This window comes from Filicampus tigris, chromosome 16 (genome assembly GCF_054856515.1).
Source record: "Filicampus tigris isolate MCC_2025a chromosome 16, RoL_Ftig_1.0, whole genome shotgun sequence".
Lineage (NCBI taxonomy): Eukaryota > Metazoa > Chordata > Actinopteri > Syngnathiformes > Syngnathidae > Filicampus > Filicampus tigris.
In genome coordinates, this window is record NC_141232.1 from 4,256,736 (window position 1) to 4,282,727 (window position 25,992).

The window sequence follows — 25,992 nt, forward strand, 5'->3', positions numbered from 1 at the left end:
TTCCAGCAAGGGTTGTATTTTATGTCCGGAATCGTGTTACACTGACATTTTTTTTGTCCGAGGAAACTGAAAAAACTTCCGTGGAACAAAAAGCAGAGAGCTGAGTATCCCCATATGTCGGATCTTGCTCCATGTGTTGAGGAGTTGTTGTTTTATTTTTTTTCTGACAATATTGTTTCTGTTAGAACATTACTTTTTCATGAGCCATATCCTTGCTTTTCTGAGTTTTTTTTTTTTTTTTTTTTTACCAAAAACCTCTCTCTTCTATTGGTTGAGTCTGTGCTCAGTGTCCTTGTGAGCCAGCAGCGTTCCTCAGGAATGCGTCTCAAGCGCAGTTGCCTTTTCTCCAAATAAAGATTTTGAACGCTTTGTATTTCAAGGTGTGGGACTTTTTACAAGATTGTTTTGTTTTGTTTTTAATCTAGAATGTTTTAATACTGTGGCAATATTTTTTTTTTCTACACCGATAAGAGGAAAAAATGACTTGAATGTAGTCTGTCATAAACACAATGGACCATTTGAAACACCCTGTTAACCGATGACCTGCATGATTAAAAGGCAAACTTGCTCAACCTATAAAGAAACAAACTGTTGTCTATTTGTTGCAGTTAATCAAGGGCGGCAGGGCCCCGCTTATAAAAAGTATCGCGATTTGCTGTGACGTCTGTCAAAACAGATTCACTTTCACTAAAAAACAAGAATTGGGAAATACTGTGATATAAAACCGAATATTGACATCAACTGACTGAGCGACGACAAAGTAGAAAGTCAGCGTCAGTGTTTTACCTCAAATGGCCATAAGAAAGTCATTAGGTTTGATCTCAACCCACTGACCCCCCCCCCCCCCCCCCCACCAAGTCCCCCGTTGTGTTTCGGGATGGTCAACGTCACTGACCTTGGACTAGCAAGAGCCCAAGGTCAAAGTTAAAAACCCACCTTTGCCATTTTGGAGAGTCACGCTGGGCTTGCAATGACACGCTCATGTCAAATCCACTGTCGGCCCTTTGACCGAGTCGTTCTGCTCTTCAACCGTAATTAGCTTGTCACTGTCTCTTTTGAGAGACATCAAGTACAACAGATCCGATAAATTAGGCGGTAAAATTACAGTGCAGGGGGAGCTTTTTTCAACTGGCACGTCTTCCAGATTTGGGAGGCGGTAGTGTTTGTTTGCCTTCTCTTGATTTTGCTGCCAATTTTGGGTTCAATAGCCCCCCCCCCCCCCCCCCCCCCCCCCCCGACCGCCAGCCTGCCCCAACCCCGGCGTTCTTTTGAACATCAGTCGCTCTAAATTGTGGCATGCAGAGTCAGATGCCATGCAATTAGGCACAACAAATCTTTTCTCATTTGGATCATTTCCATCCGCTCCACAAAGACTTGGATGATCTTTGCTCTCTTTATACTTATTAGCTATTGTTGTTCAACTGTCCATGCTTGCGACGTATTTTTACGACCGGTATATTGGCATTTACTCACTTTTATGGCTGCTTGGAGCCACAGGATATTTATTGTTACTTATCTTTGCTGGGTGCTATTGTAATTTGTTTTAGTGCTTAACATGATTTGCCCAAGCAGATTTTGGAGTCAAGTTATATTGCCTAACAAATAGACACAAAGTTGTTGTTTCATTGTTTGGTTTCTGTATTTTCATTACTTTTACGCCTCCTGTGAGGCCGAGTTGCACTGGTGAGGGCATTTAAAAAAAAAATTTAAAAAAAGACTTTGGACCGTTTGCATTCTGTATTAAAGCTAAGGTGCAACTGGGCACAGCGCCACCTGTCTCTCGTCAAATGCCCTCGTCCAAAGCATCCTGGCAGGGTGGCTATAAATGCTAATAAAAAATTTTAATAGGCTGGATGAGATTGCCTTTATGCAAACTACACTTTATACCTCTCACATTTGGTAATTAGCAAGCAGTTACCCTTGGACGCCATAAATGTGTTGCTTTAACCCATTAAGGCCGGGAGCGCATAACCGCGTTTCTACCACTAGAGCCGGGAGCGCTGTTGCGTCTTTCGCCGATCAGATCTGTGTCAAGTCTACTATGCACGAGCCAGCGTGCGAGCTAACAGGCCTCTTGCTAGTAATATCGGCACTCGATAAATTGTATTTAAACCCCTTTAAGCGTCTGAGAAAGCCTCTTTTTTGCATATCATCTAAATTACATTGCTTTAATGATTTTTTTTTTTTTTTTTAAATCAGGGAAACTAAACCCAGCAGTGACGATCTAAAATAATACAGATCGAAATCTTCTCCCTGAGTAGGAAGAAAAATATTTGTGTTTGTTTGCAGTACGACTGAGCCCGTCATTGGTGATGGTCTCACTCGACGCCCTTTTCATCTAAGTAAAATACCCTCTAAGACGTCCTTGAGTTAGCGCAGTGCATCCAACAATGAGCCGAGGCCTCACAGATGCAGAGTTTGCACTTCAGTTCATTAGAATGGAAAGAAAGTAAAAAAGCAATATACATCACGTTGACACAAACAGACGGCTTTTCTGTTTGCCGCAATTAATCACTTACCGACACAATTTACAAGTAATGAGCGATCCATGTTGTACACACAGCTGATCATAAATTGCCTTTTCACTTTTCAACTCATTCGCAAGCACAGCAGGAGATGGGGAATTTTGATGCGACATAACGCGGCGTAATTAAAAGAAAACTGCATTTTTTTTTTATGGTTGTCTTTACCTTATATGAACTTAACCTTGTCTTTTTCCAAATTAGCGATATTTTTGGGGGGAAAATGCTATGTTTCAGTGCGTTTGTATGTCGTGAGTATACGCTAGAAAACGTTTTTGTTTGCGTATTATAAAATAGACGAACATGATAAAGAACAAATAAAGCTCCTTCAAATAGTGAGGTTTTATGATCTATTTTTATATATTATATAAATGTTTTTATTTATTATTCTATTACCGATATATTTTTCATAATTTCCTAACCAAAAAAAAAGTGCTGCGAAAATGCTTAATAGCAAACCGCTGCAATTTATTTTGTAATAGTTTTAAAAGTTTATAGTTAGGGTAAATGTTAGGGCTTTGTGTAATTATATTTACAAAAATATCTCCATTATTCCTTAATCGCAGCGGTGATCATATCCAAATTTAAGTTACTCAGCAATTTGCACCGCTTGTCAACTTGTGGGCGATACGGTTGACATTTCCCATGACAAATGCTCGGAAAAGGTTTTGTTCTGTGCGCAATAGTGGCTCATACATCATCATAGAGAGCAGTCATTTCATCCTTTAATCAGAATTTATCCACCACCACTAAAAAAAAAAAAACACACACACAAAAAAATCCCAAACAAAAAACAACTGAGTCAACTTGGTTGTTCGTTAAATATTCATAAGTTCTACTTTGGAAAACAACAGTTCTCTCTTTGTTATGAATATATATACTGTATATGTTTTTTTTAAAGCTCGCTGGAAGGAAGCGGGAGGCTAATTAGAGGGCAGTGGGTGACAGAAGTTGCACAGTCCTGTGGATTCTTTTTATGGGCTGGGATTGTCTCTCAGTGGGGAGTCAAACACAATGACTTTTAGAAAATGTATTTGAAATCCATAATACTACCAAGGCACAAGGCCAGTGCACTAGTCAGCTCCATTCAGCTGTACAGCCTGAACGCATAATCATGCTACGTGGTCGATTTATACAGCAACAGAGATTGTGTGTGAATATAAATCACTAGATGCACGCAATTATCTTGTGTACTGTAAGGAAGGCTCGCTCTATGCATATTACCTGTGCACAAGCTTCGACAATGAGGATTTAGGAGCAGCGGCTAGCTGTGCACAGTTAAGTATCGTAAAAATATTATTTCAAATGACTTGTATAGTTCACGATCCCTTGTAGGGATTCTTTTTATTTACATTAAAAAATATATATTTAATCAATTTATTTCAGTAGGTCGATTCAAAAAATGTACCTTGTTATAGATTCACGACACAGTATACGGAGTGAAATATTTCATGATTATTTTTTTTCAGGCAGTGTAATTTTAGTGAGTATTGCTTGGCATACAGCTAACAAAATTTAGCATATCAAGAAATTGGAATATTAGGTCATAAACTGTAAGTGATTTTTAGTATAGTACTTGGGTGGGAGTTGCCATTGCGAAATATAATGTATGAGTTTCACTCTTTGAATTTATAATTTATGAATGAACTTTTTGACGATACTAATTGGCGACCGTAGTAAAATGGTATCATTTAGAACAACACAATAGTTGATTTTGTCCTTCCTCAAAATGCTCTGAAAATTTGCAAACCCTGAGGTTTTACCCAACTTTCAAAATGTTCCCCCCGCCCCAAAAAAATCATCTCCTGAGGCCGTACACTGGTGAAATGTAGTCTAATTAACAGACACGTTCATAAAAAAATCCTCCCATAAACATAGATACAGTATTTTTAGACATTCGCAGTTGTTGCTCCCGACAGCTCTTTCAACAGCGAGATTCAGTGAGTGGGAAATCTTTTTGGGGATAGCGCCCTACATTGATTCGGGATAGCTACCATGTCGTTTTATAGCGCCACAGAGTTGGGCTGGTATTGAGTAAGGAAAGCTACAATCTCAGTTTTTGTGGGTGTTTATTTGGTGGTGGTAATAACCAAGCGGGAAATGATGTGCTGCATCGGTTGGCGGCGAGGGTGTGTGCGTGTGTGTGTGTGTAAAAGGGACACTCTATTACTGCCTACCCTTATCTTCTTTAAATCAATAGGCCTCCTCACTATTGGCGTGGCTGTGGGCTGACTCAGCCTAATTATCCCCCGGACGACCTTTAAATCACACTGGCTGCTACAATTAAATAAGGACTGCTTAAAAGTGGGACTGCAAATGAAGTGGGGATTTTTGGGGTGATGCAATAGAAGCAGGGGACCACCTGTCCCTAACAAGCGCTAGCCGTCCTGAAAATATTAGTGGAGAAGCGTTACATGTACTCACATTTTTTGGTTTGGTAGAGAGACGTAGCCTACCGAGTTCCCACAGACAGGAAGTGTAACTGCCTTGCACTGTAACCACTTTGAATTTTTATATTCGAGTCAGAACATGTCATGTCATATTTTCGTCAGCTGTATCTACATGGAGAGTTCGCATGCGGGAAAGCTACGTACGGGGAACATTCGAGCGGACACCCGGGAGTAGTTATGGGGATATTTGGCCAGCTAACGCCATGTTCGCAACAAACGGAAGGGGGTTTGCAAACTGGGACGCCAGACCTGAGAGATGACTAGTTTAGCGCTAGCTAGGTTGAGGCTAGTAGCAATGCAGATGAGTTTAAAACATGAAAAAACGAGAAAAAAATATCCTTTGTTCTGCCATTGGAAAGGGTACGGCGCGGGATCCTGGAGGTTAAAGTAAGTCATTTTAAACTAAAAAGTTTAAACTTTCCATCTGCGCCGGTGTAGGCTACACTCCAATACATTTGAATGATCAAGATAAAACGCTATATAAGTGCATGTTAATGCAAATAGCGAATGCGGATCTTTGTTGTAAATCTGAGCTATGATAAAAATCTAGACTGTTCAAACTGTTATTGTTGCACTTGTCTGCATCATTCCATTTGCTAAAAAGAAAGTGTTAATACACTTACTTTTTTTTTTTTTTTTAAATGATTATATCTAATAATTATTTATTGTTCCAGCTAACAAAAATACTCATTATTCAGCGAGCTCACCCATTTGGCGTTTCGGGAAAACAGTGGCAAAACGTCTTATTTATGTAGATATGTTGTGGAATAACAAGCCTGCATTCCTGCAGGTAAGAGTAAGTCAGTTATTTAGCCCAAAGCATCTCGCGGTGCCTCGCCTGACCTCAAGAGTTGCTAATGCGAAATCTCCGCTGGGAGAATTTGTTATTGTTGCTCTGCCAGACAATTTCATTTCCAAACTTTTAAGAGCACACACCCACATGAACAGGCACGCACGCGCACACACACCGTATGAACGACTATGCATTTGTCTTTTCGGGTCTGTAATTGTCTTGGAGTCATTTGAAGAAGAAGTGCCAACAAAGCTGCCAAAGCAGGAGAACTGTGTTCAACATGTACAATTAAAACTGATTTTACCAGCTTTGTGGTTAGACACAATGAAAATAGTTTGACTGTGGGGAACATTCATTATCACCCCCCGCAACACCCCCCCCCCCCCCCCCCACCCGCACCCCACGCCCCCGTGTACTTAAGTAAGCCACAGTCAAAGTGAGTGTTTGCTATCTGTCGTTTTCTGTCATGAAACTTCTCATTAATTCTCCTGCGGTTACCTCGTTTTCATATTTGACGCATGTTTTGCAGTTTCCCTTCACATTGGAAAGGACGGACAGGTGAATTGTCTTACCTACTGAATGCTGCAAATCAAGTATTTAGACAAACCGAAATTTGGGTCTTGAATGGGTCTTTGTTTGTATGCAAAGAGCTATTTGGGACATTTTACAAAGTTCATTTGTCAACAGACAAAGAGCAAACTCAAGCTTATGCAAATGATTTTGCTATTTTTTAAAGCGGTAGTAAAGAATCATCATTACCTGTTTGTCCCCAACAGGTGTGAATGAATTTTTTATTTTTTTTTTTTTAAAACACGGTCATAGTTAAAAAAAAAATGTTGCATTTGTTTTTTCCTCCCTAAAACTTGTTAACTGTAATTTATTCATTATATCATTAACAAATTGTCTATTATGGTACATAGTAAAATACAAAATTTCAATACACTTTTAACATTTTTTATCATTAGTTAATGTATTTAATTGTAATTAATTATAAATACTACTGAGCATAAATTATAATTTTATCATCACCATTACCAACTAATTTCCATATTTTGCACACACATTTGAACCTGAAATGAGGATGATATGATGCCGCAATTAAAATTTTAGTGTGTCGTATTCTTTTTCTGTTTTAGATTAATTAGTAGTGAGAGTAATGGAATGGATAACAAACAACAAATTAGGCACTAATGTCTCGCAAACAAAATGCATTGTATTTTGGAGGGGGACAAAAAAAGATACAAGCTACATTCAAGAAAGAAAAGGGACAATAGTTGAGAGCAATTTATCATGGGCTAAACACATTGATAAAGTATTAAATAAAATGGGAAGAAGACTCTTGATAATGAGATGCTTTTTTTTTTTTTTTTACCTTTAAAAGTAGAAAAGTGATTAAAAGTCTCATGGAGTTATATTTTCAAAAAGAAAGTCGGAAAGTTACCAGGCTGGTCAAACAAAGTATCTTAAGGTACAATAATTTAAAGTAATAAACGTAGACCTGCATTGTCATAGTGAGAATTCTTTTCTCAAATGACATTTCATGCTATTTGCCTTTTTTGGGGGGGGGGCGGGGGGTTTGCTTTTCAGTGTGCTCCAAATTCCCAATATGGCATTGTGGCAGTTGTTGGACAAAAAAAAAACAAATTGTATGAGGGGAGTGTTGTGTAAAATGTCTAAGCTTGCTGGAGAAGCCCTTTGAAGGCCTCCTGTTTAATGAGGTAACATAATCCTTTAAGATCACATAATCCTTTATTTGTCCCGCAGTGGGGGAAATTGCTCTTACTAATAAAACTCCTTCCTTTGACCTTTCCATGCGGACTCGACACAACAACAGACGCTGATCCACCTTCTTCGTCCATTAAGAGTTGGCCGTTTGAGGTAGCAATATTCAAAAGAAAATCAATGCGTTACCACGGCGACAATCTATGTAGCTCCGCTGCCTCTTCATCCTCACAGCACATATTGTTTTTGGTTTTTTTTTTCCATCTGTGATCCTTTGAGCTTCTCGGCCTCGCCTCCAACATGTATGCTTCTTTTTTTTTTTTCCCTGTTCCTGGAGGCTCAAAAGTCATTCCCAAAGGTTTTAATTAGAAAAGTGTGGTGGATGGGGGCGTGTTCACTTTAATGGAACAGAGCGATCCCCCGAGTCGTGTTGGAGGGTACTGCCGAAAGGCTTGCACTTTTTCTCGGCAGCATCGGGGTTAATTGTGTTCACTTCAGCTTGAGCCAGCAAGCACTGTGCTGTAAAAAAAAAAAAAAAAAAAACATCTCTATTGTGATGTTAGTAGGTGTACATGTGTTTCTTCCAAAAAAAAAAAAAAAAAGCAAAAAAAAAAAAAAAAAACCCCAATAGGGCAGTGGCCATGCGCATCCACCTGAGCGGGGAGCATCCACAGCACAGAACATCGATTGTGTATAAACGGGCATGTGGGAGGGGCATCCTGCTGTGAGTGATCGCAATAAAGTTAGGAAAAGTCCATTGTCATTATTAACATTATCGTAATGTAAAAAAAAGAAAATAATGTATCACTCTTATAATAATTAGGTAAGTCACTGAATTTAATTCGTTTTTTTTTGTTTTTTATAGTGAGGTGTATGCAACCCATTTATTAGCAAATACCGTTGATTTCCTCGTAAAAGGCTACTTTATATTTCATAAATGTCAAGTGCTTCAAGTTATGTACACTGAAAATATTATTTACAATGTAGAATTCTACCTCCTCCTCATTATGCCTGTTTAAGCGACCAGCCCTTTGTCATCTCGCTGAAAGTGGAATATGACTTCAGCATTTGTTCGGCTGTGCCAGGGTGACTTCATCATCAATATCCATTACTGGTGATGGAATAGCAAATAAACTGTCTCGGGTTGCCTCCATTTTCCCCTCACCTCCTTCTTAATTCTGTCCTGCCATATTTCTTGTATAATGTGGGAGTGACCTGGTTGGAAAAGCATGATTCCAGGGCATGAAGTCCAGTGACAGCTCCAGTAAACCCCCGCGCACACACACACACACACACACACACACACACACACACACACACACGTTACGCCTCACTAATTATAACAGAAATGGAAAAGTTTCCTGAAAGGATTCTCCAAATAAATTGCGACAAAGCTTATTGATTGGTGTACGCCTTCCCCAGCAGATGTCAGCTCCCGCACCCCTCCCGCAAACATCAATATTCATTCCGAGTCATGTTTTGACCACACTCGCATTTGAGCCATTGTATCCTCTCGAGCCATTTTCGGAGGATCTTCGTCTCTTGTTTTGTGGCGGACAGGCAAGCGCGCTGTCTGGTTGAGTGCAGTTTTTTATGTGCGTGAGTGCACCGAGAGTCAACCAACACTGTAAAAGCGGGAGGCTCTAAAAGCAAAAAAATAATAAGCTGAAAAAGCATTAAAAACGTTGAGCCGGAGCGAAATCTCCACAATCTCGTGAGCAAGTGGAACATCCTCCACATTACATTGTTGTCATTTGATTGTTCATTGAAGCAAAAACAAGCAAAATGCCTTGTGTAAATGAAACGCTGCAAAGGAGGTTTTGAATGGTTGGTCCAGGACAAGATGAAAACAAGCACTCTGACTTTCAACATAAGCCCACAAAAGTGCTTCACTTTAGGGCGCTAGCATCAAAAGGTACTGCTTTATTAACCAGCATTTTAGACAGCGCCCTTGGAAAAACATTTGGGAGTCTTGTCACTTGGGTGTCACTCCCCAAGATTCTGCCTGCCTGCCACTTTGGCTTCTACAGTTTGGGAACATGTGCGTGTACCTTTTTGGCCCCGGGAGTCTAATACCGTAATTATCCTGACGGTGTACACTAATGTTGATTGATTATCACTGCAGCGTTAGCCGGAGACGTTCTGCTTTTGTATAGCTTGGGACTCATACCAGCACATTTCCATTACAGGAAAAAGTGGAAGCTGTTACAGTGGAGTCCAATAATTAGCCTGTTTGCTGTAAATTAGAGGCTGTTATTAGATTCCTACTAAATGATTGGTGAACATGAAAGGGCTTGTCACTGGGGCGGGACCCTCAGAGTTGCTGCTTTTATACTCTTGGCGCTCGTCTCTGATAGCTTGGGGACATACAGCACCTGCACATTTGTGGCCCTGCACAAGGTACAATCATTTTTTTTTTTTTTTTTTTTTCAGTACAATAATTAGGCCTCCGGGGTATATGATTGGAATTGTGCTGAAGGGACATATTCAGTTCCCTCTCTCCCGAGTACATTCTCAAAATATATATATATACATTTTAAAAGGACAGCCATTATTGTTGTTTTGGAGGGACACTGGCTTGCTGGCTTGGCGGCCAAAGTTCAGCTACATTAGTTCAGAATAGACGACCTACTTTGCGTTGATTTTGGACCGACTACCGGAAAAAGAAAAAAAAAAAAAAAGCATTTCATCGTACCTTTTGGCTTCTCACTGGGGATGTAACATGGAAGGTGTCTCCTTGATATGTGATTCTTTTTAGGCTTGGAAGCATACCTGGAAAAGAAACCATAAGTTACCTTGGAGTCCAACAGTGCGGTACAATAGTTCACGTAAAGTGGACTTATTCTGGAACAAAAGTCACAGAAGATGGAACCATGTTTGCATTGGGGCATGAGCTGTAAAATGTGCGATGGTTCTTGATCCTCGGGGCATTTTAAGAAGAGATGTTATCTGTGTATCTCCTTCAGAGACCTTCTAAAGTGGATTCACATATTTGTTTCTAAATACATTATGGATGTTTGAAGATAATTGCTGAAAACTTGCAAGGACTGAAAACGTCGGGCCGGGCTGGCTGCTTTAGAGCGGCTCGTTGTTGCGGAGCGGAAAAGCCCCGCGAGGACTCAGTGGGATATATTCCCGGCATCAAGGGTTTGAAACAGATATATTTTTGCGGCTCAAACCTGTATTTCATGTACAGACATGAGACAGACGTTCCGTTTTTGTTTTAATTCAAATGTGTTCGGGTTGTTAACATTCTTCTACGTGATGTGTCAAATTTAGAAGATATATTTATTTTCACATTACAGGGACTTTAGGAGGAAATAATTGTATCAGGATCCGCGCGTGTGCATTGGCATCGAAATGTCTGAGCAGCGGTTGGTTTGTTGGCCCGACGAGAAAAGCACGTTACATAATTTGCATGTGTGAAACTTCAAAAGTTGCAATCGCCAAAGCAGAAAGCTACAGTAAGAGAATAGTCAGTGAGCTTCTTTCTCAGGCTTCCCGCACAGGAGCAGAAGCCGAGAAACAATAGATGGCCGAGTCGAGACTTCCCGCGGTGCCATAAAAACCACATGAGCAGAACTGAAGACTGACAATAAAAAAATAAAAAAAAATACAAATGAAATCGATGGGAGAGCTTGAACATTTCCTATCCCATTGACAGATTATTTCATGGCAAACAAAAGCGGGACTCGCTCAAAAGAGGAAGCGCACCTGCTTGGCTCTTGGACTGATTGGTTTGAAAGTCGAGGCTGTTTAAGCTTTTGTCGGGAGCGGAATTAAACGGATAATGTCACCGTCCGACATCCTGCAGATGCCCGGGAAGCGACGGGCTAGACATGCAGATTCCCATAACCTAAGTCATTATGAGACGTAAATGAAAAGAAAGTGCAACCACCTCAAACGAACAAAGTGATTTCACAGATCACTGATGCCCTTTTCTGGAGATGGCAAATTAATGACTGCGCCATCATTTTTTTTTTTTTTTTTTTTTTTTTTCCCCTCCCTCAAGTCCTCCTGAGCGCAATTGCACAGAGCGTAAGGGCTTCGCCATCAACAGGGTGAAATCGTTTTCCTGCCTTTGGATGTGAGGTAAAGGCAGGGGAATTGATAATGGGATTCGGTTAATTGTAAATTAACAGAACCCTGCTAATAGGATTCTGTTAATTAATCAATAAGGAAATAAATCTTAAATTAACTCCCCTTTTCTGTTCCCCCACCCCCACACCCGCCAACCCCTTCGCAAGCGGCTGTCGAATGATGTCGCGGGATAATTACCAACCAGCTTTAATTGCTAAGAATTTAATCTGTAGCTCGTCATTAATCAAAATGACCATCACGGAAGCAGATTGGCTTCACGCTCACGTCTTCACCGGCAGGTAGTCTAACTAAAATAGAATGAAGTAAACAATGAATCTGGGATGAAAATGACTGAATTATCGGCCCACTGGACAAAATGACCAGGCAGTATAATTATAGTGTGTTCTCTTATCTGTTGACACCTTTTATTTCAAACACGGAAACATTCTGGAAGCAATTAGGTGAGTTGGAGGACAGATGGGAGAAAATTAGCTTAAAGAAGAAGTCAACACAAATATTTTTTTTTCAAGATGAGCAATTCTGTCATTTTCAGTCGACAGAAGTGACAAAATGGCCGCCCCCTGGGCTGGCTGAAAACGGGTGGATTTTGCTGCTGAGCTCATATTCCACAATGTCAAAATTAATCAGAATGCTGTGTTTGAACTAGTGGGCCTGCATAGAACATATTCTTGAAAAAAATATGTTTGGGTTGATTTCCACTATAAATGATGTCAATACAAAACATATACCATAGTCACCAAAGTAAGTCAAAATGGCTGTCGTCATATGGGAAAAAGTTCCCTTTTATCTCTTCCCGACTTCTCTGTTCTTAATCAGACTTTGTTCTTCATAGTTAATAATAGTTAGTATTATCGTATAGTGTATTTAAAAAAAACAACAAAAAAAACCAAGCTTGATCCTATCGTAATATTTTAAATGTATGCTAGTCTAACATGGAGCACTAGTTTGCTTGCTAGCTATCTATCTAATACAGACATACATAGACGTTAAAATATAAATAAAGCCCGCCTTGAGTGTTGGGTGCTGAAATGCAAACTAATTCAAGTCAAGGTTACACTATGTATGTCTTAAGTGTTGTTTTTGTTGTCGTACCTCTCTCAGTCATTATGGAAGGAATAATGTATACAACATAATAGGCATCAAATGGTTTAATCTGGTCCTCCTAAGGAAACTTCCAATGCACTGGAGCTTAAAAATGAATTCTAAAAACGACTGTGATCTTCGAGTGCCGTTTGGATTACTTTCCTTCGTCAATACATGAGAGCTAATTTGTGAAAAGGCGTCCTCGGGATGTTATTGAAGAGGCAATCGGAATCCACATAAATTCCTGCAAGGGATGCACTATTCATTATCCTGCGGCTCGGGCTGACTCTGTGAATCTGCATCAATACACTCGAACGTCGCTTCGCAACAGTTGCACGGCGTGAAATTTAAATGGCGTTCTCATCTCACCGCGACGGCCCGGCCCCTGCGTGCTCTCGCTTCTGTTGCCAGGCTGCCACGTTGAATGAGCCTTTTGTTTTACACCCGCACAGACAACACGGAGGTGTGAGGAGTGGACGTTTGGCCCCTTGTCTTATATTAACTGAAACTATAAAAGAATACAAGCGTGGTCACGGTATACAAAATTACATTTTGATTGAAGCGGTCATATAGGTCTTGATTTAAAGTCGACATGTGTAAAATTACTTTTGAATGGTTTGTTTGCAAATAGTTGGCTGTCAGATAGATTGAGCAAGAGTGCATATACATGATGTTTTTCATCAGCCCCAAACTTGTCCCACCACGATAGGAGGTGTTTTTCCAGCCACTGAGAGGGTTGGCTTTGTGTGTGTGTGTGTGTGTGTGTGTGTGTGTGTGTATGTGTGTGTGGGTGTGTTTTTTTACCCCAAAAGTTTTGTCTAACAAGAGTTCCGATGACAGTTGGACCTCCTGCGGGAATTCCACTTGGAAGCCGCGGGCTTATTGAAAGTCCTCCCAGGAGACGGAGACTTGCAGGGCGCACACCGCCGCCTGATTCAATGTTAAAAATGGGCATTTTTTATGCAATGTAAAGCAGATTTCTGCTGAAATTTAATGGCTGTTTCCTCGCCTCCATGCATGCCGGTCTCTACTCCTGTGCACGATAGAGTGATTTAACAATGCTTACGATGAGCATATTGTTTTGGTTTATTTCATCGAGTTAATTTAGTTAAGTGTTAAATATATGTACAATAAATAAGATGGTGCTGTTCCGAGGTGTCATACATAATATTTCTTATAACTTTAAAAATCGATTTGTACAAAGGGCTCCCACTTAAAATATGCCTTACCCCTTTCTTGACGCCTGGTACACACTGCCGTTGAGTATATGAATGAATATGCTGGTTTATACTGTAATATGGGTAATAGTTATACAGTAGTTAGTTACTCAGCAGTTAGTAGTCACCAGTAGATATTGTAGTTAGCTTGACCGCTTTTAGTCAAAGTTAATTGTGGTAGTTATTTAGTTCTCTTTTTTCTTATCTATCTCCAGTCGTAACTTAGCAAAGGCACCTAAGATAGCTAGTTTTTTAGTTAGCTAGCTGGCTTAGTAGTTTGATAGTAAATTAACTAGCTTTGTTCATTAACTGGTTGGTAGTGTAGATACGACCATAGTTAGTGGTCAGTAGTAGTTAGCTTGCAAGCTAGCTTTGTTAGTGATATACAGTAACTTCATTAATAATAATTTGTCATAAATTAAGCCAGTCAGGCATCTTGCTTTGTTAGTAGTAGTTACTTAATTAGCAGTCAGTGTATTAGTTAGCGTGTTTTGTTAGTAATAGATAACAGTAATTAGATGCTTGTCCTTACTGGTCACATGTTTTAAGAGAGGGGGGTGTATAGTGTTTCGTTCTAACTTATGTCTGTAATAAGAAAGTTAAGGTTATTAAAAAGTGAGTGGTAGCTTCTGATGTGAAAGTGAGTTGAATTAATGGTTTCCCTCTGAGTGCAAGTTTACACATAAACTGACACTTGCTGACGATCAGAGCATCACTCACCTTCACGTTGGAATGTAAATTCTAATGTAAAAAATTAGAATTTGGCATGTTTTGTAAAAATATCAGAGTGTAATGCCATCCAGTGGAAGCAAGCTGAGGAGCAGCTGGAAGTTGAAGCTGTCAAACAGTTTAAGGAGGTGTGTCTCTGCGAATTAATACACGGTGAATTATTAAACGAACACATTTAAATGTAGATATCCGCCTACGTTTTTATTGATATTGCAGCCTTCATAAGGCCAACAAAAAGCACTATGCTGAATTGTAATTACCATTTAATGAGTAGAGAAGCCAAGCAGAGAGCCAGACAATTATGGGAAATAGCCAACAGGCAAGAATCAAGCGTTCAACTTCTTTCTACACACCTTCGCTCTTTGTGCAATCTACATGTGCCAAGACAAAGTGTTATGAGACGAGGCGAGGAAGCACTTCCCTCAAGCACTTGTACATAAAGTTGTCGCTCCCCACACAGTCAGAAAAAGAAGAATAAAATATCAACAACACCATCTACCACACATAAATAATGCATTGTTTGAAGCACTCGGCTAGAGAAGCCGACGTGACATCACAGAAACACCGCACTTTGTTCCTGCTCTTGCACTACACCGACACTCTTTTCACACTTCTGTCAAGAGTTCACGTTCCATTGTTCTGTGCTACGGACGCATACGGGAAAAAAAGTCAATTATTGATACCTTTAGACCCTCCTTGCTAACAACGCAAAGCAACTCCATGCCATGAGATCTTTGTAGGCTATTATGCAATAGGTGAAGTGAAAACGTAGTTTTGGAAAGGGTACATGAAAAAACATTTAAAGATGGGAAATTTAGTTCAATGATTTAAGTTTTACTACGGTGAAAATAGATTTTTCCTGTATTTCACAACAAAGAAATAATAGTTTAGGGAACGGTTGTCCCTTTTATGGAACACCAACTTAAACCTAAACGACCAATCACGGCTGACCTGTTTTCTGAATCTGAGTCGTGATTGGTCGTTGTGAGCAGTTGTGATGTCATTTTCAGTCGACAGAAGACAAAATGGCCGCCCCCCCCCCCACAGAAAAACACCAATTGTGTTTTTTACAGTGTGTGGAGAGAAATAATTCAATACTCATTGTATCATTGTGTACTAATAGTTTATGATTCCCTTTAACTCCTGTACCCTCAAAAATGGCGACCAACTTCAGCCCGACCAAATCCAAAATTGAATCCAAACTGCTGGAACAAAATAATCAACTCAACCCTGTAAACCAAATCCACAACTACCCAGCGAGTGAGTGAGGAAAAAGCCATTTTTTTTCATGTGTATGTGGATGACCTTTGACTTCCTCTGACCTATTAAGATGGAATCTGTTGGACTCTTGCAAACAAAAGCCTGTATGTACTGTCAACTGTGGTGTAGAAAAAGGAGAATCCTGCGTGCGTCGTGAACCGAGCACTTTGTCTCAGGAGTTCCACAGGCGGACATAATGGTTGCAGTTTCACCCGCATGCCATAAAGCTGACATTCACTCACTTTGACTGCAGCCAGCCAGAAAGCAGGCGAGCGTTCTCCAGGGGCGAGGCGACCAAACGTGGGAGCTCTCGGCTCTCGAGCTGCTCGGTGACCCTCTTCGTGACACTAATGTTCATTACCGGCTAATGTGAGCTGAAGGCGCCCAAATGGCGCCGCTTGTTATCAGTCACTGCGGCTTCGCGACCTGTAAATAACACCCCTTGTCAAAAACGCGTGTCCGCACTCGTTTTCTTTGCGCGTTTTTTAAAGCTGCTAAGAAATAATTGTAATGAGTTTTAAACAGCGGAAACACCGGGGTAACCAGCGGGCCCACAAGGCGGCGCGAAAGCGGACCCTCAGAAGTGGCGCAATAAGCTCGATTAAGCCGGTAATGATGACACAACGGCCGCTTAAAATGACAGCAGAGGATCTGCGAGAATTAGACTTCTGGCGCCAGTAAAAGTTTGTGGCCCCATCATTTCTGATCACACTCACTTTGACACTCCACTGCAGGCAAAAAGACACATACTTGCAGTTGATTCACGGAGGTCCATTAAGGGCTCGGTTAAAGCCACAAATGTGACGTTTCGAGATGTGACAAAAGCACTCAAGAAGGAGGATTTGTCATAAAAGCGCAGTTCGCCATTTGTCTGACTGATTTATTCATGCAAGGGGAAACGGTCCACTTTCAAACTCCTACAGTGAGTTACACAGCATATGAAATAATGACATAATATTTACTCGCACTGTGAACACAAGCTCAGGCAAAATAAACGCAATTGACAAAGTGAGTCAAGACAACTAAGGTCTGCTTTACCAGAAAAATAAGAGCGTAAATTAAAGTGCTGTCAGGCGCATATTTTACAAATAAGATTTGTTTTTTTCCATCTTTTTTCTTATGTCATAACTAACATTACCAGATTGACTTTTTTTCAATGCAACAATGCTTTTTTTTTTTCTCGTCATGTCACGTTTTTCTTGTCATATGAAGACTTTTTTCCCCAAATGAAGTATGAATTTAATCTGATAAGGTTATGACTATTTTTCCCCTCTGACTTCAATTTTATGAATTTTCTCACTAAAGTAACTTTATGCTGTGTTATTAATGTTTCCTGCCACATTTGGACTTTTTATCGTAACCTGGCGGCATACTCATAACATCGCAGGATCTTATGAAATTATGAGTGGGCTAGCTTTCCAGATTTATTTTTGTAGCATTGCAACATTTATCTGGTTAAAAGACGTCTTTTTTCCTCATATATAATTACATTGATTTAGTCTCATAACGTTAAAGATTTTTGTTGTTTTTTTTATTACAAAGATGGTAGATTGGGTCACAATATATAATGTTTCGGTATAACATTGTTTATATAACTAAGGCTTTTTCCTCGTAACATTAGGACTTATTGTGAAATTGCTACTAAAGTTTATTGTGGCATTACGACTCAATTTGAGTGTACAGTATTCTCGGAAGATTATGCCTAAATCATCGTAGCGCGATCTTCTTCTCCTCCCCTCCGACTCAATTTGCGTAACATTACAATTTTATTTTCATAAAATGACGTCTTTTTCCTCTTAGCGTGACATATTTTTCTTGTAGCATTCCTGCTTAGTTCCCCCGAACATAACAACTCATTTTTCTTGTAATTCTCGGCCACAATACACTTTCATTGCCAACATCTCAAGCATGCATAGTGTTGCTTGTTTTTTGTTTTTTTTGTTATTCCACTTCCACACTCACCTTACCGCATAAATTCTGCACCTGCATGGGATGCTCCTGGCAGAAAAGCCTTGTGCAGACAGGTTGGCTTTTATTTACACGGCTCTAATATTGCATAATGTGCCTTGACAGGGGGCGAGCGAAACAACAACACAACCCGCAGCCACGACAAGACAACCTGAAGAGAAGGGGAAAGAAAGCACAAGGCAAACAAGTCAGCCAACAAACATCGAAACGTGCGTGACAGGTAGGCGACGCGACAGCAGCCGCGCATGATGAAACAAAGCAGGGAGCTGGAGCGTTCTGTAGAAAATACAAGTGCAAAAAAAAAAAAAAAATTTTTTTTAAAAACCACTCGCTGTCTGTGGCCTAATCTCAATCTTATAATGAAATGGGGTCATAATACTTTAGTAGAATTCTCCTAGATCTGTACTTTTCCCCCTTTATTTAGATTTTTAGAAGAATTAACAGTATAATAGAGAGTCATACCGACAGAAACGAAGATGAGTTTCACAACTAAGCGACTCAGTAAACTGCGGTGATCTTAGTCGACTTTCGCAGACGATAAAGAATATCAACTTTTGAGGATTGTTATATTGTCTGTTTACATGTGTGTTGCACCGTTGGTGTTCAGATATACGTTGCAAAAAGATTTCGATCTCTTGTATTGACGAGGAGCTAATGCACATATACAACTTTTAACGAGAGTCGGTAAAGATTTTTGTGCCCGACAAACAGCACAAATAAATGAAACCGATATACTGTGTGTGTGTGTGTGTGTGTGTGTGTGTATTTTTCAAAATATTTCTCTAAAAATAATTTCCACTAAAGTTATTTTCTGTTCAGATTCTTGTACTTTGACTTACAGTAAGTATCGCTTTCATGTACTTTATACAAGACTGCCTAAACTCTACATGACCCTCCTGGGGGCGATGTAACTTTGCCGAATGATTTCATTGAATTTCACCTTTTACTACATCAGAACTATAACAGGGATTTCTTTTTTATGAGTTTGAAAACTTCTGATTGATGTTCAGTTACTGATGTGCACTTACAAAAGCAATTTGTGTCAAAGAGGAGAGTGTATTTTGCATTCAATTTTCTCACAACTTTAAGCAGTCGGGTTATGTGTCAACGTTTCCAACTTTTCTCGCTAGCTACGATTTTTCCAGAATAAAAATGACCAGTAACAAATCCGGCAATACTTTTGTGGTGTTATTTGGAGACTTGCAGAGACTTAGTGGCTGTGATTGTTGCTGAAAAACATCCAGCAGAGCGTTGGCAAATGCGCTCTTTCTGCACTAGTTATCGTTTCTCCAAGAGTAAAAATCTGTGACCTTTACGCTGTGCACCGCTTGGTTGTTGTTGTCAGTAAGAATAAAGACAGTTTGGTCCAGCCATTTTCAGTTTGGTTCACGCAGTACAAAGAAAAGTGGAAAAATAACTACATGCTGCAATGTTTGGGGGCGGCGGTTAGGATGGTCGGGGGGACTTCTCAGCCTTGGCGGAGGTTTGGTGTCTGATTAAATGTCACTCTGCTGGCACTTGAAGTAGACATCCACGTGTTGGGAGGATGGGAAAACACGTTTTTCGCTGCTTGAAGTCTGTGGCTTAAAGCTTTGCGATATTCCAACGGCTTCAAAACCATTTGAAGTGCACACGGGCTCGTTAGGAGGGAAAATAGCATCTCTGATGTTACCACAAACGGTCCGGCTGGCAAACAAAGTCCTGTGAGTCTGGCTGTTTTGGATTTAACGGTTGGTTTCTATTTTGTTTTGACTTTTGTATTCTAAATTCAGTTCGTTTAAATTGTTTTTTTAGACCAGGTTTGTTCGTTCATAGTTTGGATTTGTTGAGAATGCTTTGTTTTTAGATTAGGTTGTATTAGATTTAGAATTAGATTTAGTTTTTTTTAAATATACATATATATATATATATATATATATATGAAGAGAGAGAGAGAGAGTTAGAGAGAGAGAGAGAGTATTTGTCAATTACAAGAAAAAAAGGTCACTAAGTAAGAAGCACACTTCTCAAATGAGTGTTTGACCTTCCTTCCTCTGTACGGCAATGCCAAAATAAATACATTTAAAATCAACCCTGAAAGCTCATGTACAATAAATATTACGTGACAAAGACAAATACAAAGACATTTTCACTCTTAGTCATTTTTGAGAAACGATGTAGTTTGTTAGTTTTGGTTTTGTTCAAAAAGCTCTTTTTTTTTTTTTTTTATTTCATTTCGTTAGCAAAAATTCTTTTTCAATTTGACTTATTTCATTCGTTTTCATCAACCGTCATGAGCTTGGTCACCAGTCAATTACAGGGCTCACATTTAGACAAACAAAACATCATTTAACGTAAATCTTGAATTATTGTCAGATTGAGACGTCAATGCACGCCAGGTATACCATATACATACTCATTAGCACAACCCGATCCACTCTGCATTAATTACATAGCGATTACAGTTTCTGACCGTGTCCAGAGACAACACCAACAGTGTTCTGGGTACTTCCCGGAACCACAGGAGGCCCATGATCACACCCGCCGTCTGGCTACTTAAAGGTAACCTCGCGCAATAATCCTGACAGCGTCCCGCTGAGCCCCGTGTCAACTCGTCTCAGTGCGGGAACACGACCGAGCTAATCCTCCTATCAGTATCGCAGCACGACAGCAATGCCCAGGTACTTTGATGCAATTACCCAACTTAAATGGGTAAAGTTGAGTCACCCTGATGAAAGACCACAGCTAGCGCTAGGGCAAACATCGCCGCGTGTTCTCTGCGGGAAGGGCTGGTAAGGGTAACCGATGTGAAATGACATCCAAGCGTTTGCGTCTGAGCGCGCCAATTGTTTTCGAGACGGCCTTCCGTCAAAGCATGACTAATCTGGAGAAAAGAGGCGAGAGAAAGGCTTCCAATGAGCCAAGAAATGTGACGCATCTGGCCCCGGCAGCTCGGATGATATGATGCAAGAGCGAGTGCGGCGGCGTTTCCGTTGCACGGGAGGCGGCTGAGCGCTCTCGCGGTCCTCCCGTCACGTCGTACAAACGGCTAATGGAGGGTTGGTTTGCTTAATTCAATTAAAAAGCGGCCGCGTCGCTGCGAAAAAACTAATTACGGAGTGCCAATTTGTCGACACGGCAAAAGCACCTCGGCCTGCTTTCGCATTAGCGCCATTTGGCCGCTTTTAATTGAACTCCAGCTCCTTTTCACCCTTTGACTGGTCAAGTCTGAGTGCGGTTGTCGAACTTGGGCGTGGGCAAAATATAGAGGTGGGAAGTTACAAAGTAAAAGTACTTGTACGATCAGATCGTAATGTAGGAATTTCTGGAAATGATGGTGCTTTATGTATTACGTACAATTTCCTGATACTTTCTCATGAGAATCGTACAAATGATCTTCATTTCAAAGCCAGACTAACTTTGAATGCATTTGCTGTAACTTCCATGATCCATTGCTATTTGAAGTGTGTGCAAACAAAACAATGCGATAACCCACCTTGGAGCAGACAAAGGTGTTCCTGTCGAGCGATTTTGGTTTAGTCGTTTTTGGACAAAATTGAGAAACCATCACGTTTGGTTTCGCCACTCGTGCATAAAATATGTCTGGAAGTGCTCCCCGTTCATCTGAACAGGGCACGCTCAGATTGTTTAAACGCTACAAGTTAAAAGTCAATCCACGGACGCCTCGTTATTATTTCCGTTAGTTAAGGTGCGATTGGCTTTGAAAGATTCATGAGTAAAGTTTGCGTGTTTAATAATTCAGAGAAGGACCTTTGAGAATGCTGCACCTCAGGCTTAGTGCACTCAGAAAAGACTGCGTTTCTGGATTGCATCTTGGATGGACATATATAATAATGCCATTTCTGCACAAATGCAGCTATTACTTATTCATGTATTTTGACTTTTTTTATATGTTTCTATTGCATTTTGGCCTTTAGTGCACATGTCAACTGTAATTTTATGATTCTCTTACTTACATCAGCTTCATCCATTCTTTTATTCGTTGCATTGATTTACGCTTCTTGATGCTTTGATAGTAAAGCTGTTCCAACATTGATGCTCTCCAGATTACGAACAATACTATGTTAGTAACCGTCCCACGTTACAGCCTCTACAGTGGAGCATATACTGTAATTTCCGGACTACAAAACACACCTGGTTAATAGCGACAGCTAAATTTAGCCATAAATTTTTTTTTAAAAAACACACTCTATGGAAACCACCAACATTCCACTTCACGAAGCTGGGATGGGCCGAGCGTTCAGAAGTGATGCCGGCCGTCTGGCGGATTGCAGCAGTGCAAATGTCAGAGGTCGTCGCGGTGCGGCGGAGAGCATTCGGGAGCTTCTCGAGCGAGAATGGGAAAGCGAGGACGTCGAGGCAGCCTTCCAACGGCCTCCGCGGCCCCCGGGGCGAAGGGAACGGATTGCTCCAATTACAGGCAGCCTCACGCACCGCAGTCCCCCAACTGACACATGCAACGCTCGGCTGGAGAGGACTTGGAGTAGTGGCAAGTTGCTTCGGGGTGCCGAGGGGCGTAGGTTGTGGGGGGGGGGGGGGGCAATGGGCACTCCCTTTAAAACAACAGACTTCTTCTCGCAGATTAAGTTCAGATCGTTCCTCCTACCACAAAGGCGCATGGCGACCAAAGTCAACCGAGATAGGCTTCAATTCACCCTCAGCCTTGCTCCCCAAATGCCACACAAAATGGATGGATGGCGTTCCTCAAAGTACAAAGCCCGGAGTTCAGCCAATTGGGCTGTTTCAAACTAAAATGGCTGATTTCTTATTCAACTTCAAGCTTGGGTTTGTGAGACTATTTTGTGTGTCCTGTTGCCATAGACAAGTCCAACCAATTTTATGTGGTAAAACTGGTGTCCAGGACTGATTATTATTCTTTTTTTAAATTCAAACAGAGTTCTAAAGCTCGATCCGCAGTGCTGCTTCTTAATCTGCTTGTCCTCTGTCTCCATCATCAGACAACTAGTGTCTGCTTTAGCTTGTTTTGAATTGCTGACTCGGTTGTGGCCGTTTTTCCGAAACCTGGACGATATTTCTCCCGGGAGTGCAGCCGGTGTTGATTGTTGGCCCCGAAAGCTTGACGGACAGAGTGACAGTAACTAAAGGGGCTTAGGGAAAGGTCATCTGCAAACAACATCGATCTCAACCAGTTGTTTGCAACCCGTATTTCCAGAGTCAGCCCATGAATCTCCAGGCAGCCGAGAGCTATGCTTGGACCGGGGCCTAAATTGGCCGAGACAAGTACGGCGCACCGAGTCGGGAGCGTCGGGAATCACCTTGTTAATTGAGAGGCGCATTTGAGAGATTGACTAATTGATCAAGGCCTGAGCCGAAGTGGATTATTCATGGCTACAACATCGCGGCGGGAGGAGCCTTGTCAGCGATGATTCATGTGTCTCCTCAAGAGTGGGTCTCGGCGGTGTCTTTTGTTCAAAGATTTCGGCGGGGTGGGGGGGATTGTATCATGAGCACCCCCCTTCGCCTCTCCCTCTAAATCAGAAGTTAAAAAAGGTGAGGATGCTGTTGATAGCTTGCCACAAATGATGCAGTGCCGGGAGCGGGTGAGCGTGCCCACCCCACCCCCTCCCCGAACGGCCGCCCGGGTCCTCCGAGCATCACCGGGGCCCGGGTGCCGGCGAGATGTATGGCAGCGCCGTAATGGAGGCAGGCGGGGACCATGAGTCGGAGCGGGAAATGTCTCCATCACACAGATCACGCCCCAGTGTGTCATCGTCTGGGAGAAATGAAATGTGTTGGTGTTGTGCTGAGGATTATAAATGAAGGGGGAAGGCTGAAATACGTCGGACAGGGAGTCAGGATGACGTGTTTTGAAGCGCTGGCTACAGATTGGAGAAGATGATGGAGGAGGAAAAGTAGCTAGGGAGCAAACTAGTTGAGGTGAAATCAATAGCACAAAGTCATGCTCATCCTTAATTTTCGGTTCGGGCATTTTCATGACGAGTAGGACGGTGGACAGACTCCAGCTCGCCTGCTAGAGAAAATTGATGGGTAGATATTTTCCGATTAACAGTAAAAATCTTCGCTTGTTTATTTGGATGCTAACAAGTCCCGTTTTAGTCTTCGAAGCCCCAATTCAACTCATAATGTAATAATTAGTAGAAACAAGACTGCAGTTTCCCAGGTTACCATGGATGTTTTCTTTTTTCTTTTTCATGATTAAAAAAAAACCCAAAAACATTAAAAGTAGAGCGTAATCAATCCTAGAAATATGTCAACTTACAAACAGTCCATTATTGCCTTTGTTTCTGTGAAATCCTACTGAAGTCTCAAGGGAATTAGATGAATATGATTCTCACTCATCCTTATTTGGAGCCTAGCAAATTCAAGACTCTTCAACAAAGCTCATTTGTAGGCTTAATGCATTCCAGTTGTAGTTGATAGGAGAAATACGATACATTGGCTTTGAACAAAATCCTACTAAATTCCCATGAGAATTAAATGAACGCAACTTACTTCAAAGCCAACCAAACAAGATTTTTGAAAATTCAACAAAATCCAAAATGCGACTAAATCCGCCCTCATCTTCGATGATCAGACAATATGTCAAATGCGCGCAAACTACAGTGCTTCTTGTACCAAATCTTAACAAACCCTCTTAAGAATTAGAAAAATCATCTTAAAATTGGCAGACTAGTGCACATGTCCAAGGAAGTCTGCAGTTTCCAAGGATACCATGTATCTAGCTTTGTTTTGATTTTGTTCTCCTTTTGCTTTTGGAGGTGGCGAGGCTCGACAGAGCGCGCTGACGGCGAGCAAAAGTGAAGATGAAAGTACGCCGCGCATGAGTCGGCTGCATTTGCGGAAGGAGGAAAAGAAAACAAATGTCTTTGCAAATCCGCATGTTCCTGTACCGGTGCGCTAAAGACTTAATTCCAGGTGACGAAGCATGCGCGTCGCTCGGACTTTGAAGAACGACGGCGCGCGGTGACGGAAATGACACAGACTTTGTCCTGTACCGAGCACCAATGTGACGTGCAGGATGGAGTGGGCGAGCCAATGGGAAGGCAACTCATTACCGCACGTCGGCCAGGGGGGCGACATCATCAATCAGCTCCTCAGCTTTCCAGATCGATACCATGTCATTACCTGTTGGCGCGTCTCTACATACCCGGCAAGACAGGAAGGGGGTGGGGGGATGGGGGGTTTGGGGGGGTGGGGGGGGCGAAGAAAAGAAAAGATCATAGGCCTCTCTCTCCTGCCTTATTTACGGAGCCATTTGTTTGTGTCGGGTCACAGGTGCCGCCAAAATGAACCGGCTCCCAACCTCAATCGAGTGTGCGCCGCGCGTCCCTGGGGACGCATTTGACCCCCAGAAGCGAGCGTTTTGAATTCCAGTTTAAGCACAAAGGAAGCCTTCGCCGACCCACTTTGAAGCGTGCCAAGGTCAGACTCACAAACTGAACAAATACAACGCGGCTAAAACATTCCTGGCGCCAGTCACTAAGCAACTTCTTATTGGCCGCTTCACGTCTAAATATTACTTAGCAACACGTCAAGAGATTGCATTGCCTTTTATCTTTATGATATATCGTTAGAAGATTAGCGGTGCAAATTAGGGTTGAGGTTAGGTATTAGTGAAGTTAAGGTTAGGGTTTGCCCCTTGGAAATGTATGTGCACTATGTTCACGGATTCGAAATTGTAAGCTGGAATCAAAATTGATGGTCGGACAAATCATTTCTATCGCCATATTAGGGGTGTTTGGGCCTGGTTGAACTTGGTCAACGCAAACTGCAATATTAGAAATACGAGTTAAATTCAACTCTACCGTGTGACTGAGGCAGTGCGGTATAAAATTATGCTTTTGTAAAATATGCGTCACTTTAAGTCAGTGTCACAGTATCGTTTGTGTGGGAGCAAAGTGCCAGTACTGTAGATGGCGACGCCCACTCCCATGCATACCTTACGCTCCGTAGGCTGGTGGTATTACTCCCACAGCCCCCCGCACCTCGTGACATACAGTTGTAGTGCAAAGCACAAGCAACATAATAAACATATTGTTGATTTAATACCACTGACAGTGTCAATCAAGCCTGTGTAGAGGCTGATTGTTTGATACAGCTCTTGTATTGGATCTCATTAGACTGACAGTCTATCTACCATGGAGGAGCACTTGGCCGCCACAACA

The 25,992-nt window shown here is 41.4% G+C and overlaps 1 protein-coding gene across 2 annotated transcripts in view; it reads right to left on the reverse strand.

Annotated features, from left to right (window-relative positions):
* Positions 1–7,536: 7,536 nt before the first annotated feature.
* LOC147134214 (UNC93-like protein MFSD11) overlaps positions 7,537–25,992 on the reverse strand; it is a 38,047-nt gene continuing 19,591 nt past the window's right edge. Inside the window, exons 17-19 of one of the 2 annotated variants that reach the window (XR_015090110.1) lie at positions 17,840–17,996; positions 10,183–10,259; positions 7,537–8,006 (exon numbers count right to left, since the gene is read on the reverse strand). The gene's annotated coding sequence lies outside the window, so the exon portion shown is untranslated. Of the gene's footprint in view, positions 8,007–10,182; positions 10,260–16,139; positions 16,304–17,839; positions 17,997–25,992 lie in introns of those variants that run through there. The other variant, XR_015090109.1, reaches the window with a different exon arrangement.